At 43.2% G+C, this 16,670-nt stretch overlaps 1 long non-coding RNA gene across 1 annotated transcript; it reads right to left on the bottom strand.

Moving 5' to 3' along the window:
* Window positions 1-9,838: 9,838 nt before the first annotated feature.
* On the bottom strand, window positions 9,839-15,172 carry LOC142481326 (uncharacterized). The gene is made up of 3 exons (XR_012795745.1): window positions 15,121-15,172; window positions 13,568-13,679; window positions 9,839-9,941 (listed from the first exon to the last, which is right to left on the bottom strand). It is a non-coding gene; the product is annotated as an uncharacterized LOC142481326 (long non-coding RNA).
* Window positions 15,173-16,670: the final 1,498 nt, after the last annotated feature.

The following is a 16,670-nucleotide window of genomic DNA, read 5'->3' as shown; positions in this document are numbered from 1 at the left end:
AATACGTTTATGTTTTATGCTTAATAGTGTATCTTAAGGTATGGACAAAGACCCAGAAGAGATTCTTTTGGGCCATAAGGTAGCAGATGGCCCTGGGGACGCCGCTATGTCTAGGATTTAAGTGCTGTTCAAAGAGTTTTATCACCCTCACTGTTTATCCGAAGCCCAAACCAGGGCAGGTCTTAAGTGTTCCAGTTAACACCTTTCAACAAAGGTTTTCCTGCCAGAACTCCAAATGGTAGACTGTCTGGCATTCCTGACGTAAATGTGGGGCTTCAGAAATGAGACCCCCAGAGTTCTACTGCGCATGTGCCAACTAGCAGGGGGGCATGGGTCAGAATGCTTTCCCACGTTAGTGAGTGGCTGGAGGTAATTGTAAACCAATCCCCTGTGCTTAAGGTTAAGAATAGAAGGAGAATGGTTTATAAACTGCTGTCCACCCATATATCCTTTGTCTTCGTTTGCTGATATGGTTACCTGATATCACCTGAATGATTTCCTCACTGCTGAAAGAAATGCTACATCATACTTCTCATTCCCCAACCCTTAAGTAAGTGTACTTCTTGTTCGTTACTGTATTATCTGTTGTGTTCACCTATATTCTAAGGAATAAATACAATTTATTATATCTTAAGCCTCGTTCAGTTCAAACCCAATTATTTTTGTGTAATATTAATAAGCCTGTGGAAGCTATCGTCACAAGGAGGTATTATAGTGTGTATTGTGGGGAGAATTAGTGTGTGTGTTGTTTGGGAGTGATATTCGGGAGGATTGTGTGTGCAGAAGGAAGAATGAGTGAGGGGGGAGTAAGGGAGCAGGATTGAATGAGAGGGGGTCATTGAGTGATAGCGGGGAGGGGAGGGAAGAGTGAGGAGAGTGGGTGTAGGAGGGAGCAGTGCAAGAGACCGTCGGGGGCAGAATACATGGTGAGAAGGGAGGCTGCCTAGAAGCATAAAAATCTACTTCACCACTGTTCTGTACTCTCTTCAATACTCTGTGTTACAGATCTCTCTGGCAAGAAATGGGGTCCAATGGCAAAGACTGCTCTAAATAAGATAGTATAAATGAACACAGAGAGAAATTCCAAAGAGTAACCCAAGAAAATACAAGTGAAATCTAATCGTAAGGTAATTAGTCCCATTAAGTGAAATACATAAAGGAATAGTCCATAAAAAAGCACAAAGGAAAAAAATAGGAGTACTTTATTGTGATGTTACATTTCAGAGAATATAAAATTATAGGAAAACAATTCCACTTTGTTCAGAAAACCAGAAAGTCTTGGTCCCAGGTGGACTGAATTTTTATTGCAAATAAGTTCCTTAATACACAAGTAAAGAATATAGTTACTTATTCTATTCTCTACTGTAAGACGTGCCACATTGCCCAATATTTGGGTACAGTGCCCAGATTGTGACCATGCACTACAGAGGTGAGATTCCCCCAACTCCAATTTGCTACACACTCCAAGAGAGATTATTGTGATCAGAGGTGGAATGAGAGGGGTGAGAAGGGTCGCTGCCCAGGGAGTAGCCTGACAGGGGGTACAGAAATCTCTTTTGGTGCATATATTGCGGAGCTGCATTGATTGACTTGTCAATCAGCTCTGCTGCCTATCCCATTGACATCATGATCCGGCACTGTGATCAGCTGCAGCGCTGACCCAGGTGTGTTAGTGCAGCACTTTACAGGGAGGGAACAGAGGTTGTGGATGACAGATGCTGGGGATAGGCCATGAGTACGGGCCAGAGTAAGGTGGAGACTTTCTGTACTCTGCATACAGGACACTGCATGCATGTCTGTGTGTGTGTGTGTGTGTGTGTGTGTGTGTGTATTCCAAGTGTCAGTGTGCATAAGTAAGTGTGCTCTGTAAGTATGCCTGTGTGGCAGGTATAGGGGGGTGGTTCAGCTGGAGGAACTTATCCAGGCACAAAAGCACATAGATGCCCCAGATTATACCACCCCAAATGCTGATAATATCCTGCTGCACTTTACAGAAGATGATGCAGATGTCAGTGGGTGGTGGGTTCATTAAATCCATCCATCATATCATAGCCACACTGTGCATATGATGTACTGAATCAATCACAGGAAGACATCTCCATGGTAGGGGTAGAAGTTAACAGAATATGTCCAGCACTGTGGTGTGTAGCCCATAAATAATAATTGTGCACATTACAGAACATACTTGCAACTGCAAGATCATTTTGCTGCTTGTAGTGTTTGCTCTTGTCCTGTGCAGTGTTGTCGTAGATCCGTCTCTTCAGTGTTCACTGCAATAAAAGTAAGACATTGCATTAATATTACAGAAGTTTGGGAGCTGAAATCCCACTATGCTGCAGACATTTTCCCTTTGCATAAGATTCTTGTGATTATATCTCAATGATGATCAATAACAACTACATCATAACACAGCCGCTCAATACAAAATATGTATTTGCCATCAATGGTCATGGAGGCCAAACGTCACACAATGTACAGATATACTGCTGCGGCCGAGTTTATTCGAGCATTTGCCCGTTCTTCGCCGCAGCAGTAACCTGGCGCGCGCCGGAGGGTGCCGGGCGCACGCCGAAGCAGCGGAGGAGCGCCCTCCGATCGGGGCTTTCTCCCTTCCGCTGCCGGGTCCGTCGGGTCCCCCGGAACCCCCTGCCGCTGTCCCCCACATCGCGGGACACCAGTGCTCCCTCGGGGAGCCCTGGACGCGCGTGCAGGGGGCGCAGGCACCCGATGACGCGTGACCGTGCATCGGTGATGCGCGGCACGCTGAGGGAGTGCGGCTAGCACGCCGGGGCATCCCCCGGCTTGCGGTGCTAGCCGTGCTTCAATAAAACGTGTCGGTAGTGTAGCAAGGATTATTTCTTCCTCTGGTGCATTATGATGGGATGTGTTGTAAGATTCTGCATTATTAGCATCACTGAATCTTTTGGAAACTGAGTAATATTCTATGTTTTAATGCAATATTATGGATGATCAGCCGGTAAAATAAAGCTTACTGTATCTGTAGCCATGCTCTACCCATGATGTGCTGAATCAATGACTGCAGAGTGATTCAGAGTGGTAAACATGACTGGAACTCATCTCTGAATAGAGGACAGAACAGCAGTGCAGAGTAGGAGGTGAATGTATCTCAAATGGAAGACTTAGTAGCTGTGTGGGGAGTAGACAGTACAGACTGATCAAATAAATAGTTAAAGGAGTATCTTCAACATTACTTGGCTTTGTTATCAACATTGAAGTTTCTCTTGTTTTTTCTGTTCTTTAAATCACTACTACTGATGCCATGTGTAACCTGTACTGAGAGATATACTCTACTGGCCTAGATGAAACCATATGATGCAAACAGGATTCATCCCACTCCAGATTCATATGATTGCACCACTTCAACCTTTAATAAAACACATAGAACTACAGCAGTGCGCTACTGCACATGTTCTTGTTATGAATGGTAGTAGATGTGGTCCTTGGGTCAATACTTCATACAGCAGCCACACTCTACTCATGATGTATTGAATCAACAAAAACCTGCATGGTACAGATCACAGGAAGGGTAGAGTAGAGGGGAATATGTCCAATGCGAAACCCTTAGCAGCTGGATTGTGTGGAGTCAACAAAACGACAAATACTAAATGAGAAATATACACATTGCTTATCTGTCTCTGTGTAGTCATTTTCCTCCTCTTCAACTGTCTTTCAAAATTTCTCTTCTGACAGAAAAGAAACACATGGCTTCAATATTCACTGTTCTTCCCTCCTGAAATAAAAGTTAAGCATTGCATGGTTATGATCATACATACAATGAACCTTGCGCCAAACCATGTGATCCAAAGTAAATCCACCTCCCTCCCATAGCTGTGTTCCTTCTAGAGCTTCTACCACACAAGTCATTAATGTTCGTGACACTGTACTGCAGTCACAGTCTGCACACAAAGTACTGAATCAATTACATCACACTGAAAAGGCAGTCTACATGATGCAATAGTTAACCATAATAACTCTGTCATGCAAATGACAGGAAAACCTATATGTATATCATTAGGGGAGAGGGGAAAAATAATTAAAAAATAAGTGCGACAAATAAAAACAGATTATAGGAAAGTAAATCCTTGCCCTGGGAACTTTACAATCTAATAGAAATGTTAGAAGACTTAAAGAGAGGCAGCAGTTGGGGGAAGAAGTGCAGTAGATGACAATGCTTGTCCTTAATGGTGGGTACAATTAGTAGAAAGCACATCTTGGGAACAATAGTTGTTAGCAGTGACTGTGGGTGTGGGACAGTAGCCACGAGTCAAAGTTTTTGAAATGCTTGATTTAAGTCGTGAATTTTAAGATTGGTCTTACATGTGGGTGGAAGAGGTTATGTTGGCATATACTGAGTGTGAGGAAGTTTCACATGTACGGTGCAGTGATGGAAAATGGTTTCAGGCAAGTGAGAGAACAGTAGAGGTGAAAGAAGTTTACAGGAGACAGTTATGGTTATAGTGCAAGAGACAAGCAAGGGCATAACGAGAGATCAAAGATGATATGCAAGAAGGAGCAGATTAATGGAGAGCCTTAACAAAAAGGTAAGGAGGAGAACTTTGTAGGTGATACAAAAACTTGATGGGATGCCAGGACAGGGATTTAAGGAGATGAGCAGAGACTGTTGTGGGAGAAAGTGAGATAATTCAAGCAGCAGAGTTTTGCATAGGAGAAAGTTGTGAAGCATGGAGGCCTGTTAGTAGTATGTTAAAATAACCTATAGGATAACAGTATACATTGGAGTTTTAGCAGTAGGTTGAGAGGGGAAAGGGAAGATCTTGGCAATATTACAGAGAAAGAGGCAACACATTTTACCCATAGCCGTGCATGTGAATGGAGATGGAATTGAAGAGCCAAATGTTACTCCTATGCAACATGTTTGATGACAAGATAGATGGTAGTACTGTTTACTGTGATGGAGAAAGGGGATAATATGAGCCCAGTGTTAGACATTAAGTTTAAGGCAGTGGAGTGCCATCCATGAGCATATAGCCAGGAGACAACCCAAGAGTAGGGACTGGATTGCAGGAGTGAGAACAGGGGTGGATAGATTTGTGTGTGTATCATCCGCATAGAGATTATATCTAAGGCCAAAAGCATTGATGAAGTCACCAAATGATAGTATGTAGAGAGAAAGAGAGATCTCAGAACAGAGCCCTGATGTATACCCACAGACAGATCAATAGAAGACGAAGACATGTTAGCAACAGAGATGGAGAATGTGTGACAGGAAAGTTATGATGAAAACCAGGATAGAACTTTGTTACTGATACCAAGAGAGAGTTTAGAATATGAAGGAGGAGAGTGATTGAGAGCATCAAACGCAGCCGATAGATCAAGTAGGATTAGTAGGGAAAAACCTTGGGAATTAGCTTTAAGCACAGTCTGTAGAACGTGCTGTACGAAAGGCAGGTTGTAAAGGATCCAGGAGGGCATGTGATTTAAGAATGTTGACACTAGCAATTAGAAGGCAAACAGCATGAGGGATACAGAGCGGTAGTTAGTAAGGCACATAGGGTGTAGTTTGTTTCTGACAAAAGGGTGACCGCTACAGGCTTAAAGTAAGAGGGCAAAAATCCAGAGAATAGGGAGAAATTGAAGATGTGGGTGAGAGTGGGGACTAAGAGATGCAGTAAGGTGTGAGGGGATACGATCTAGAGGGCATGTGGTAGAGGGAGAATAGAAGATGATTAGCTTCCAGCTCTGTAAGAGAAGAAAAGGAGTCAAGTGCAGAAGGAGATTTGGGTAGAAGGAGAGAAGGGGGAAGGGACAGAAGGAATCTCCTTTTGGGTGGCATCCACCTTGCCTCTGAAGTAGTCAAATGCTTGAGGAGAAGTGAAGGAAGGATGGCAAGTGGGAGGAGAAGGTCAGTGGAGGGAGTCAAATACAGAGAAAAAAAACAGCGTAAATTAAATTTGAGTGTTGATGAGTGTGGAAAAAAGTAGTGTATTTAGCCCTAGAGAGCAGCTTTATACAGGACAGGAGACATTTTTACTGTAGAAAAATCAAACAAAGTGTGAGATTTCCTCCGTAGGTATTAAGAACAGCGAGTGGAAGTGTGATGAGTGTGTTTGGGAATTTAGCCAAAGGTGTGGGTTAGAGGGATGAGTGTGTCAGAGCCTATAGGGGGCATATAGATAGGAGGATAGCATTGTAAGAGTTAATAAGATTGTTAGTTTAAGCAGAAAGAAAGAGAGAGAAGAGAGAAGAGAGGTTAGAGTAGATGTCAGAGGAGAGTTTAATTAAGCAGAGGCAAATCAGTGGGACAGGTAAGATGCGGTGAGGGGAATGACTGATTGTGACTGATGAGAGCAGAAGAGGTTATGTACAACTAGAGCCTTGTTAGTAAGAGTGGACATTCCAGAGGGCACAGGAGAAGGGAAGAGAAAAGTAAGGAAAGGAATGTGGATTACATTAGATAGGTTAACACTCTTAGTAGGGAGGCCTGATGTGTATATGAGCCGGTCCAAGATTATAAGAGATATCCCCCAACATCAGCGAGCATAGAAGGAGACACAGAGATAGGTGTAGAGAGAGACAGAGATAGGGATATGTAGAGAGAGAAGGGCGTCAAGAGAATGAGACAGATAGGCGTAGAGAGAGGAGACATAGAGAGAGGGGGCTTTGAGAGGGGGGCGTAGAGAATGAGGGAAGGTGGAAGAGAATAGGATGTGCAGGAGTGCATTTCATTGAGCAGTGCAGAAATAGCTGCAATAGAGGTCTGTACAAATGGTGCTTTGTGTAGACACATGCAAAGGTAGGGGAAGGAAAGTGTATAGAACATGTGGATAAAAGCAGGAGTGTGGAAGTTAGAGAAATTAGAAAAGTTTTACAGAGGAGTGAGGAAACAGTAAACAGAAAGAACAAGAGAGAGGTTACATTGGGATGACGTGCTGTGGTAGAGAGAAATGCTAGGAGAGAGCCTCCAGATATTAGAGGACATGAATTGAGAGAGCAAATGTATAAATCAAAACCGGAGGGGGAGGTATAGCACGAAAGCTTGCACAGCAGACGATGAAGATTATAGTCTTAAAGTTGCGTGTACCTGTCAGGGCACTCAAGAAGGTCAATGCTCACAAGTGCAGAGTTCATGAAGAAATGCTGAATCCAGTTCCCCTCCAATTTAATTTTAATATAACTTTTTCATTCTTCATTACTGCAAAAAGCAAACAAAACAAAACCACATTGCATTACTATTTTCAAAATGGATTGAATGACATATTCAACAGTAACTGTGTGATGCCAATATTGCCTTCTCACTCGTAGGCCAGTACGGTCAGGTACCCAGTACTGATAAAACAATAAGTGCCCGTACTAAGTACCAATATGAATTATAAGGAAATGTAAAATCTCCAGGTCTCTCTCCATCTCTGCAACAGATATATGGATAAGCCCATATTAAGGCATCACGTGACCGGAGCCGTCACTGACTGGGTATACGCAAAGATGCAGGGAGATGCAAAGAAAGGGAGGGAGACAGGGAGAAGATGGGAAACGGAGGGAGGCACGGATGGCAGGCCTCTCTCTTTCACTGGTGCATGCAAGGAGCTGGTCCCAACATCCACAAAGTGTGTGTGTATTATTGGTTGTGTTTTATGGTGGTAGGAGGATAGTGTGTATATTGTGTGTGTGTGTGGGAGTATTATATTGTGTGTAGGGTATTATAGTGTGTATATTATGTTGAGGTGCAGAGGAGAGTGTTAGATTGGGTATCTTGTGTTAGGGGGTATTGTGTATATTGTGTTTAAGACTATAATATTATTGGGGAGATTATTATTGAGGAGGTATTAAAGTGTGTATTGTGGGGAGTATTAGTGTATGTATTATTTGTGGGTGACAGATGCTGTGGGTAGGCCAAGAGTACGGGCCAGACTAAGGTGGAGACTTTCTGTACTCTGCATACAGGACTCTACATGCACTGCAGAGGTGAAATTCCCCCAACTCCAATTTGCTACACTCTCCAAGAGAGAATATTGTGATCAGAGGTGGAAGATGAGCAGGGTCACTGCCCAGGGAGTAGCCTGTCAGGGGGCATGGAAATCTCTTTTGGTGCGTATGTTGCCACGTGGCATTGATTGACCGGTCAATTAGCACTGCTTCCTATCACAGTGACATGATCCGGTGCTGTGATCGGTTGCAGCGCTGACCAAGGTGTGTTAGTGCAGCAATTTACAGGGAGGGAACAGAGGTTGTGGGTGACAGATGCTGGGGGTAGGCCAAGAGTACGGGCCAGAGCAAGGTGGAGATATTCTGTACTCTGCATGCCCATCCTGCATGCCCAGGACTCTGCATGCATGCCAGTGGCTGTGGGGTGTGTGTGTGTAGGTATGCCAAGTGTCAGTGTGCATAAGTAAGTGTGCTGTGTGTGTAAGTAAGTTTGCCTGTGTGCAGGAGGTGTAGGGGGGTGGGGGGCGGGGGGCGGTTCAGCTGGAGGACTTTACCCAGCACAAAAGCACATAGATGCCTCTGATTATATCACCCCAAATGCTGATAATATCCTGCTGTAGATGCACTTTACAGAAGATGATACAGATGTCATCAGTGTTTGGTGGGTTCATTAAATCAATCCATCATATAATAGCCACACTGTGCATATGATGTACTGAATCAGTAACACCAATCACAGGAAGACATCTCCATGGTAGGGGTAGTGTTGAAGTTAACAAAATATGTCCAGCACTGTGGTGTGGAGCCCATACATAATAATTGTGCACATTACCAGAACAACATATTGTCAACTGCATGATCATTTTGCTGCTTGTAGTGTATACTCTTGTCCTGTGCAGTGTTGTAGTAGATCCGTCTCTTCGGTGTTCACTGCAATAAAAGTAAGACATTGCATTAATATTACAGAAGTTTGGGGGCTGAAATCCCACTATGCTAATGACAGTTTCCCTTTGCATAAGATTCTTGTGATTATATCTCAATGATGATCAATAACAACTACATCATAACACAGCTGCTCTATACAGAATATGTATTTGCCATCAATGGTCATGGAGGCAATATGTCACACAATGTACATATATAGCAAGGATTATTTCTTCCTCTGGTGTATTATGATGGGAGGGTGAGATTCTGCATTATCAGCATCAGTAAATCTGTAGGAAACTGAGTGATATTCTATTTTTTAATGCAATATTAGGGTAAAATAAAGCTTGCTGTATCTATAGCCATGCTCTACCCATGATGTGCTGAATCAATGACTGCAGAGCGATTTAGAGTGGTAAACATGACTTGAACTCATCTCTGAATAGAGGGTAGCACAGTAGTGCAGAGTAGAAGGTGAATGTATCTCAAATGGAAACCCTTAGCAGCTGTGTGGGGAGTAGACAGTACAGACTGACCAAGTAAATAGTAAAAAGTAGTAACTTCAACATTACTTGGTTTTGTTCTCCACTCCTGTTTTTCTGTTCTTTAAATCACTAATACTGATGCCATATGTAACCTGTACTGAGAGTTATATACTCTACTGGCCTAGATCAAATTAAATGATGCAAACAGGATCCCTCCCACTCAAGATTCATATGATTGCACCACCTCAACCTTTCATAGCAATAACATAGAACTGCAGCAGTGCGCTACTGCACATGTTCTTGTTATGAATGGTAGTAGATGTGGTCCTTGGGTCAGTACTTCATACTGTAGCCACACTCTATTCATGATGTATTGAATCAACAAAAATCTGCATGGTACAGATCACAGGAAGGGGTGGAGTAGAGGTGAATATGTCCAATGCGAAACCCTTAGCAGCCGGATTTTTTGGAGTCAATAAAACGACAAATACTAAATGAGAAATATACACATTGCTTATCTGTCTCTGTGTAGTCATTTTCCTCCTCTTCAACTGTCCTTCAATTTTCTATTTTGCAAGAAAATGAACACATGGCTTCAATATTCACTTCTGTTCTGCAGTCTTTCCTCTTGAAATAAAAAAGTTAAGCATTGCATTATTATTATTATAATTATTATTGACGATACATACAATGAACCTTGCTCCAAACCATGTGATACAAAGCAAATCCACCTCCCTCCCACAGCTGTGCTCCTTCTAGAGCTTCTACCACACAAGTTATTCATGTCAGTGAAACTGTACTGCAGTCCCGGTCTGCACACAATCTACTGAATCAATGACATCACACTGTGTCACACAATGTCATGCTAACGACAGGAAACAATCTTTGTATATATCTTTGTATATATAATAATAATAATGATAATAATAATAAAAAAAATAAGACAGGACAGACACTCCTACATTGCAATCAATAGAAAATAACTGGGACAGGCACTTCAAGGATGCATACGGTCCCGGATAAACTGTAGCTACCTATACACGTGTGCCTTGTCTCTAGACTCTGCATATATCTCTATTTATATACCACCCATTGTGTACTCAGCGCTTTACAAGAGAGACCAAAAAGTACAGGAAATTATTATACAATAAGTTCAACAAACAAAAACAGACAATAGGAAAGTAAATCCCTGTCCTGGGTAGTTTACAATCTAAGAGAAATGTAAGGAGACTTACAGAGAGACAACAGGTGGGGGAACAAGTGCAGTAGATGACAATGCTTGTCCTTAATGGTGGGTACTTGTAGTATAAAGCACTTCTTGGGAACAATAGTTAGTGACTGAATGAGTGACAGTAGCAACGAGTAAAAGCTATTGAAATGCTTCATTTAAGTTGTGAATTTTAAGGTTGATCTTAAATGTGGGTGGAAGAGGGTATGTTGGCATATACTGAGTGTGTGTGAGTTTCACAGGTAAATTGATGGGAAAGGGTTTCAGGCAAGAGAGCGAGTGCGCAGTAGAGGTGTAAGAAGTATAATGGAGACAGTTATTAGTAGAGCTTAGGAGACGAGGAAGGGCATAACGAGACCAAAGATGATATGTAGGAAGGAGCAGATGAATAGAGAATAGTGTTGGACTGGGTCCTCAACTATAAAAAAATGGGTAACGGGTACCCGGCCAAAATGAAAGGTTCTACCCGGTCGGGTACACGGTTTGGCACTTACCTTCCGGGTGGCAGTGACATCTAGGATCAGCAGCAGTCCTGTGACGGTGGCAGCATCTGTGGTGTCTTCAGCCGGCGGGGGAGCTGCAGGCTCACAGACACAGCTTACCTGCTTCGGTGCTGTGGAAGTGATTCCTGCAGCTCCCCCCGCCAGGTGAAGACACCTCTGATGCTGCCAACATCAGAGGACTGCTGCTGCTGATCCTAGATGTCTTAGGAAAGGTAAGTATAAAAGATTATTTCCAGCTGCCCTGACATTACCCGACGCCGGGTATTACCCGGCCAAGTCCACTTCTCAGTGGCCGGTTTCGAGTAATGTCCGGGTAGCTGGAAATGTGTCGGGTAACGCCGGGTACTCGGTACACCACTAATAGAGAACCTTAACAAAAAGGTAAGGAGGAGAACTTTGTAGGTGATCTGAAACTTGATGGGAAGCAAGGAGAGGGATTTAAGGAGGAGGAGGAGATGAGCAGATACTGTTGTGGGAGAAAGGGAAATTATTCAAGCAGCAGAGTTTTGGATAGATTGCAAATGAGAAAGTTGTGAAGCAGGGAGCCCTGTTAGCAGTATGTTAACCCATACGATAAGGGCATGCATTGGCGTTTTAGCAGTAGATTGACAGAGAAAAGGGCAAATCTTGGAAATATTACAGAGAAAGAATCGACAAACTTTAGCCAGTGTCGTGAATGAAGATGGAAAGGGAAGAGTCAAATGTTACTCCTAGGCAATGTGCTTTCATGACAGGATGATGGTAGTACTGTTTACTGCGATGGAGAAAGGTGATATTAGGCCAGATTTAGGGGGAAATATGAGGAGCTCAGTTTTAGACATTAGGTTTAAGGCAGAAGAGTGTCATCCATGGAGGATATAGCCAGGAGGCGACCCGAAACTAGGAACTAAATGGCAGGAGTGACGGTAGGGTGGATAGGTGTGTGTATCATCTGCATAGAGATGATATCAAGGGCCAAAATAGTTGATAAGGTCAACTAGTGATAGTATGTAGTGAGAGAGGTCCCAGAACAGAGTCCTGAGGTATACCAACAGACAAAACAACAGGAGACAAAGACACGTTAGCAACAGAGATGGAGAATGTGTGATGGAGAAGTATGATGAAAACCAGGATATAAGTTTGCTGCTGATACGAAGAAAGAGTTTAGAATATGAATGAGAAGAGTGATTGACAGTATCAAAAGCAGAAGAGAGATCAAGCAGGATTAGTAAGTAAAATGGACCTTGGGAATTTTCTTTATGTACATAATTGGTTACATTGGGAAAGGCAGATTGTGAAGGGCCCAGAGGAGCATGTGATTTAAGAATGTTGATCAAACGGGAGATCACAAGACGTTCTAGCAATTAGGAGGCAAATGGTAGGACGGATACAGGGCGATAGTTAGAAATTCACACAAGGTCAAGGTTATTTTTGAGAATAGGGGTGACCACTGCATGCTTAAAAGGAAGAGTTGAAAGAGCCAAAGGATATGGAGGAATTGAAGATGTGGGTGAGAGTGAGAATATAGGATTGAGAGGGCATGTGGTAGAGGGAGAAGAGAAGATCAGGTTCCAGCTTTGTGACAGGAGAAAAGGAGTCAAGAGTGCAATGAGATCTAGATAGAAAAAGAGAGAGGGGGAAGGGAGAGAACGAATCTACTTGTGGATGGCATCCACCTTGCCTCAAGTGAGCAAAGGCTTGAGGAGAAATAAAGGATGGATGTTAAGTGGGAGGAGAAAGTCAGTGGTGGGACTCAAATACATAGAAGACAGTGTGAATGAAATTGGAGTGTTGATGAGTGAGGAAAAAGTAGTGTTTGACCTTAAAAAAAGGAGCAGAGTTTTACAGAACAGGACAAAGGTTTAGTGTAGAAAATCAGACTGTGAGATTTCCTCCATAGGTGTTAAGAGCAGCAGTGTGATGTGATGAAGTGTGATGAGAGCGTGCTTGTGAATTAAACCAATGCATGGTTTAGGCTGCGTCTATAGTAAGCACACAACAGAAGGCAAAGTTAGCGCATGCCTGTCGCTCCAGCAATCCCCGCACTGAGGTCCGAGGCGACGGGGAGGCCCTGCATCGCTCGCACGCACTGTGGACGACCAAGCGTGTGCCCATGATAATCACGGCCTTAGAGGGATGAGTGTGTCAGAGCCTAGAAGGGGCATATAGATGATGGAGGAGGAGGGAGGAGGAGATGATAGCATTGTAAGAGTTAACAAGATAGTTAGTTTAAGCAGAAAGTGAGGAGAGGTTAGAGATAAGGGTAGATGTCAGAGGAGAGAGTTCAATTAAGCTGAGGTATCGAGTAGGACAGGGGTGAGGGGAATGAGAAGTGGTGGATGATGAGAGCAGAAGAGGTCATGTACAAATAGACCATGTTAGTCGTAGAGCAGACATTCCAGAGGGCACGTGAGAAGGGAAGAGTAAAGTGAGACAAGGAATGTGGATTACATTAGATGGGTTAATACGCTTAGCAGGGAGGTGGAGAGAGAGGCAAGAGGCAGAGGGTGGTGTAGGGGTAGAGGAAGAGATGTTGCATGTACCTTGTCAGAACATTAAAGAACGTCAATTCACACTGGTGCAGAGTTGATGATGAAATGCTGAATCCAGTTCACGTCCAATTCAATTTTAACAGAACTTTTTCATTCTTCATTACTGCAAAAAAAAAGTAAAAAACAATGCATTACTATTTTCAAAATGGATTGAATTCCCCCACCAATGACTATGTGTTACCAATATATCCCTCTCAGTCCCACTGCAGCACATACTGTACCAGTGTGAAAGTAAGAAGGTACACAGTACCGGTAAAACAATACGTGCCGGTACTATGCACCATATGAATTATAAGGGGATGTAAATCTCCCAGTCTCTCTCCATATCCGCAACAGAGCGGGCTCCGGTCAGTGGCATGGATGCCCATATATGGGTATGCTCATATTTGGGCATCCCATGTCACTGACCGGAGCCGGCTCTGAGTATAGGGATATATGCGGAGACGCAGAGATGCAAGGAAATGGGAGGAGGCACGGTGAGAAACAGGGAGAGACCACAGGAAGATAGAGGGCAACAACTTCCACAAGGTACTTGTATGGGTATAATTGTTTGTATTTTGTGCAGAGGGGGTAATTTCAGATAAAATACAATTCTCCACCCTCTACGAAACAATTCCACTTTGTTCAGTAAGCCAGAAAGTCTTGGTCCCATGTGGACTGAATTTAATGCAAATAAGGTCCTTAATACACAAGTAAAGAATAAAGTTACTTATTCTCTACTGTAAGAAGTGCCACATTGCCCACTATTTGGGTCCTGTGCCCAGATTGTGACCATGCATGGCAGAGGTGAGATTCCCCCAACTCCAATTTGCTACACTCTCCAAGAGAGATAATTGTGATCAGAGGTGGAACTAGGGGAGGGTGTGAGCAGGGTCACTGCCCAGGGAGTAACCTGACTGGGGGCACGGAAATCTCATTTAGTGCATATGTTGCGGCACTGCATTGATTGACCGGTCAATCTGCACTGCTGCCTGTCACAGTGACATCCTGATCGGGCACTGTGATCAGCTATAGCACTGACCCAGGTGAGATAGTTCAGCACTTTACAAGGAGGGAACAGATGTTGTGGGTGACAGATGCTGGAGGTAGGCCAAGACTGTTGGCCAGAGTAACGTGGAGACTTACTGCACTCTGCATGCCCATCCTCTCCCTGACATCAGGGGAAGGAAGTGGCCCTGGGGTGTGTGTAGGTATGCCAGATGTCAGTGTATGCATAAGTAAGTATGCCTGTGTAGTGGGAGGTGTAGGGGCGTTAAGCTGGAGGACTTAAAACAGGCACAAAAGCACATAGATACCTCTGATTATACCGCACCAAATGCTGATAATATCATGCTGTAGCTGCACTTTACAGAAGATGATGCAGATGTCATCATTGGTTGGTGGGTTCATTAAATCAATCCATCATATCATAACCACACTGTGCATATGATGTACTGAATCAGTAACACCAGGAAGACATCTCCATGTTAGGAGTAGAGTTGAAGTTAACAGAATATGTCCAGCACTGTGGTGTGTAGCCCATAAATAATAATTGTGCACATTACCAGAACAACATACTGTCAACTGCAAGATCATTTTGCTGCTTGTAGCATATGCTCATCCTGTACAGTGTTGTAGTAGATCCGTCTCTTCAGTGTTCACTGCAACAAAAGTAAGACATTGCATTAATATTACAGACGTTTGGGGGCTGAAATCTCACTTCGCTGCGGACAATTTCCCTTTGCATAAGATTCTTGTGATTATGTCAATGATGATCAATAACTGCATCATAACACAGCCGCTCTATACAGAAGATGTACTTGCTCTCATTGGTCATGGAGGTAATACGTCACACAATGTACAGATATAGCAAGGATTATTTCTCCCACTTGTGCATTATGGCATTATGATGGGAAATGTTGTGAGATTCTGCATTATCAGCATCACTGAATCTTTTGGAAATTAAGTGATATTCTATGTTTTAATGCAATATTATGGATGATCAGCCGGTAAAATAATAATAGCTTGCTGTATCTGTAGCCATGCTCTACCCATGATGTGCTGAACCAATGACTGCAGAGAGATTCAGAGTGCTAAACATGACTGGAACGCATCTCTGAATAATGGGCAGCAAAGCAGTGCAGAATAGGAGGTGAAAGTATTTAAAATGGAAGATCCTTAGCAGCTGTGTGGAGAGTAGACAGTACAGACTGACCAAGTAAATGGTAAAAGGAGTAACTTCAACATTACTTGGCTTTGTTCTCCACATTGAAGCTTTCCTCCTCTTTAAATCACTAATACTGATGCCATGTGTAACCTGTACTGAGAGTTATATAATCTACTGGCCTAGATGAAACCATATGATGCAAACAGGATCCATCCCACTCCAGATTCATAGAATTGAACCACCTCAACCTTTCATAACAATCACATAGAACTGCAGCTGTGCGCTACTGCACATGTTCTTGTTATGAATGGTAGTAGATGTGGTCCTTGGGTCTTTACTTCATACTGTAGCCACCCTCTACTCATGATGTATTGAATCAACGAAAACTTGCATGGTTCAGATCACAGGAAGGGGTAGAGTAGAGATGAAAATATTCAATGTGAAACCCGTAGCAGCCGGATTGTGTGGAGTCAATAAAACGACAAATACTAAATGGTAAATGAGAAATATACACATTGCTTATCTGTCTCTGTGTAGTAATTTTCCTTCTCTTCAACTGTCCTTCAAATTTTCTCTTTTGCAAGAAAAGGAACACGTGGCTTCAATATTCACTTCTGTTCTGCAGTCATCCCTCCTGAAATAAAAGTTAAGCATTGCATTGTTATTATGATAATACATACAATAAACCTTGCTCCAAACCATTTGATGCAAAGCAAATCCACCTCCCACCCACAGCTGTGCTCCTTCTAGAGCATGCATGTCAAACTCCAGTCCTCGAGGGTCCCAAACAGGCCAGGTTTTCAGTAGGGATATCCTGAAAACCTGGCCTGTTTGCTGCCCTCGAGGACTGGAGTTTGACATCCTTGTTCTTGAGCTTCTACCACGCAAGTCATCCATGTGAGTGACACTGTACTGCAGTCCTGGTCTGCACACAATCTACTGAATCAA

The sequence above is a fragment of the Ascaphus truei genome, unplaced genomic scaffold (genome assembly GCF_040206685.1).
Source record: "Ascaphus truei isolate aAscTru1 unplaced genomic scaffold, aAscTru1.hap1 HAP1_SCAFFOLD_2525, whole genome shotgun sequence".
NCBI classification, from domain to species: Eukaryota; Metazoa; Chordata; class Amphibia; order Anura; family Ascaphidae; genus Ascaphus; species Ascaphus truei.
Note: the sequence above shows the minus strand (reverse complement) of the source record. Positions and strands in the feature narration are given on the sequence as shown.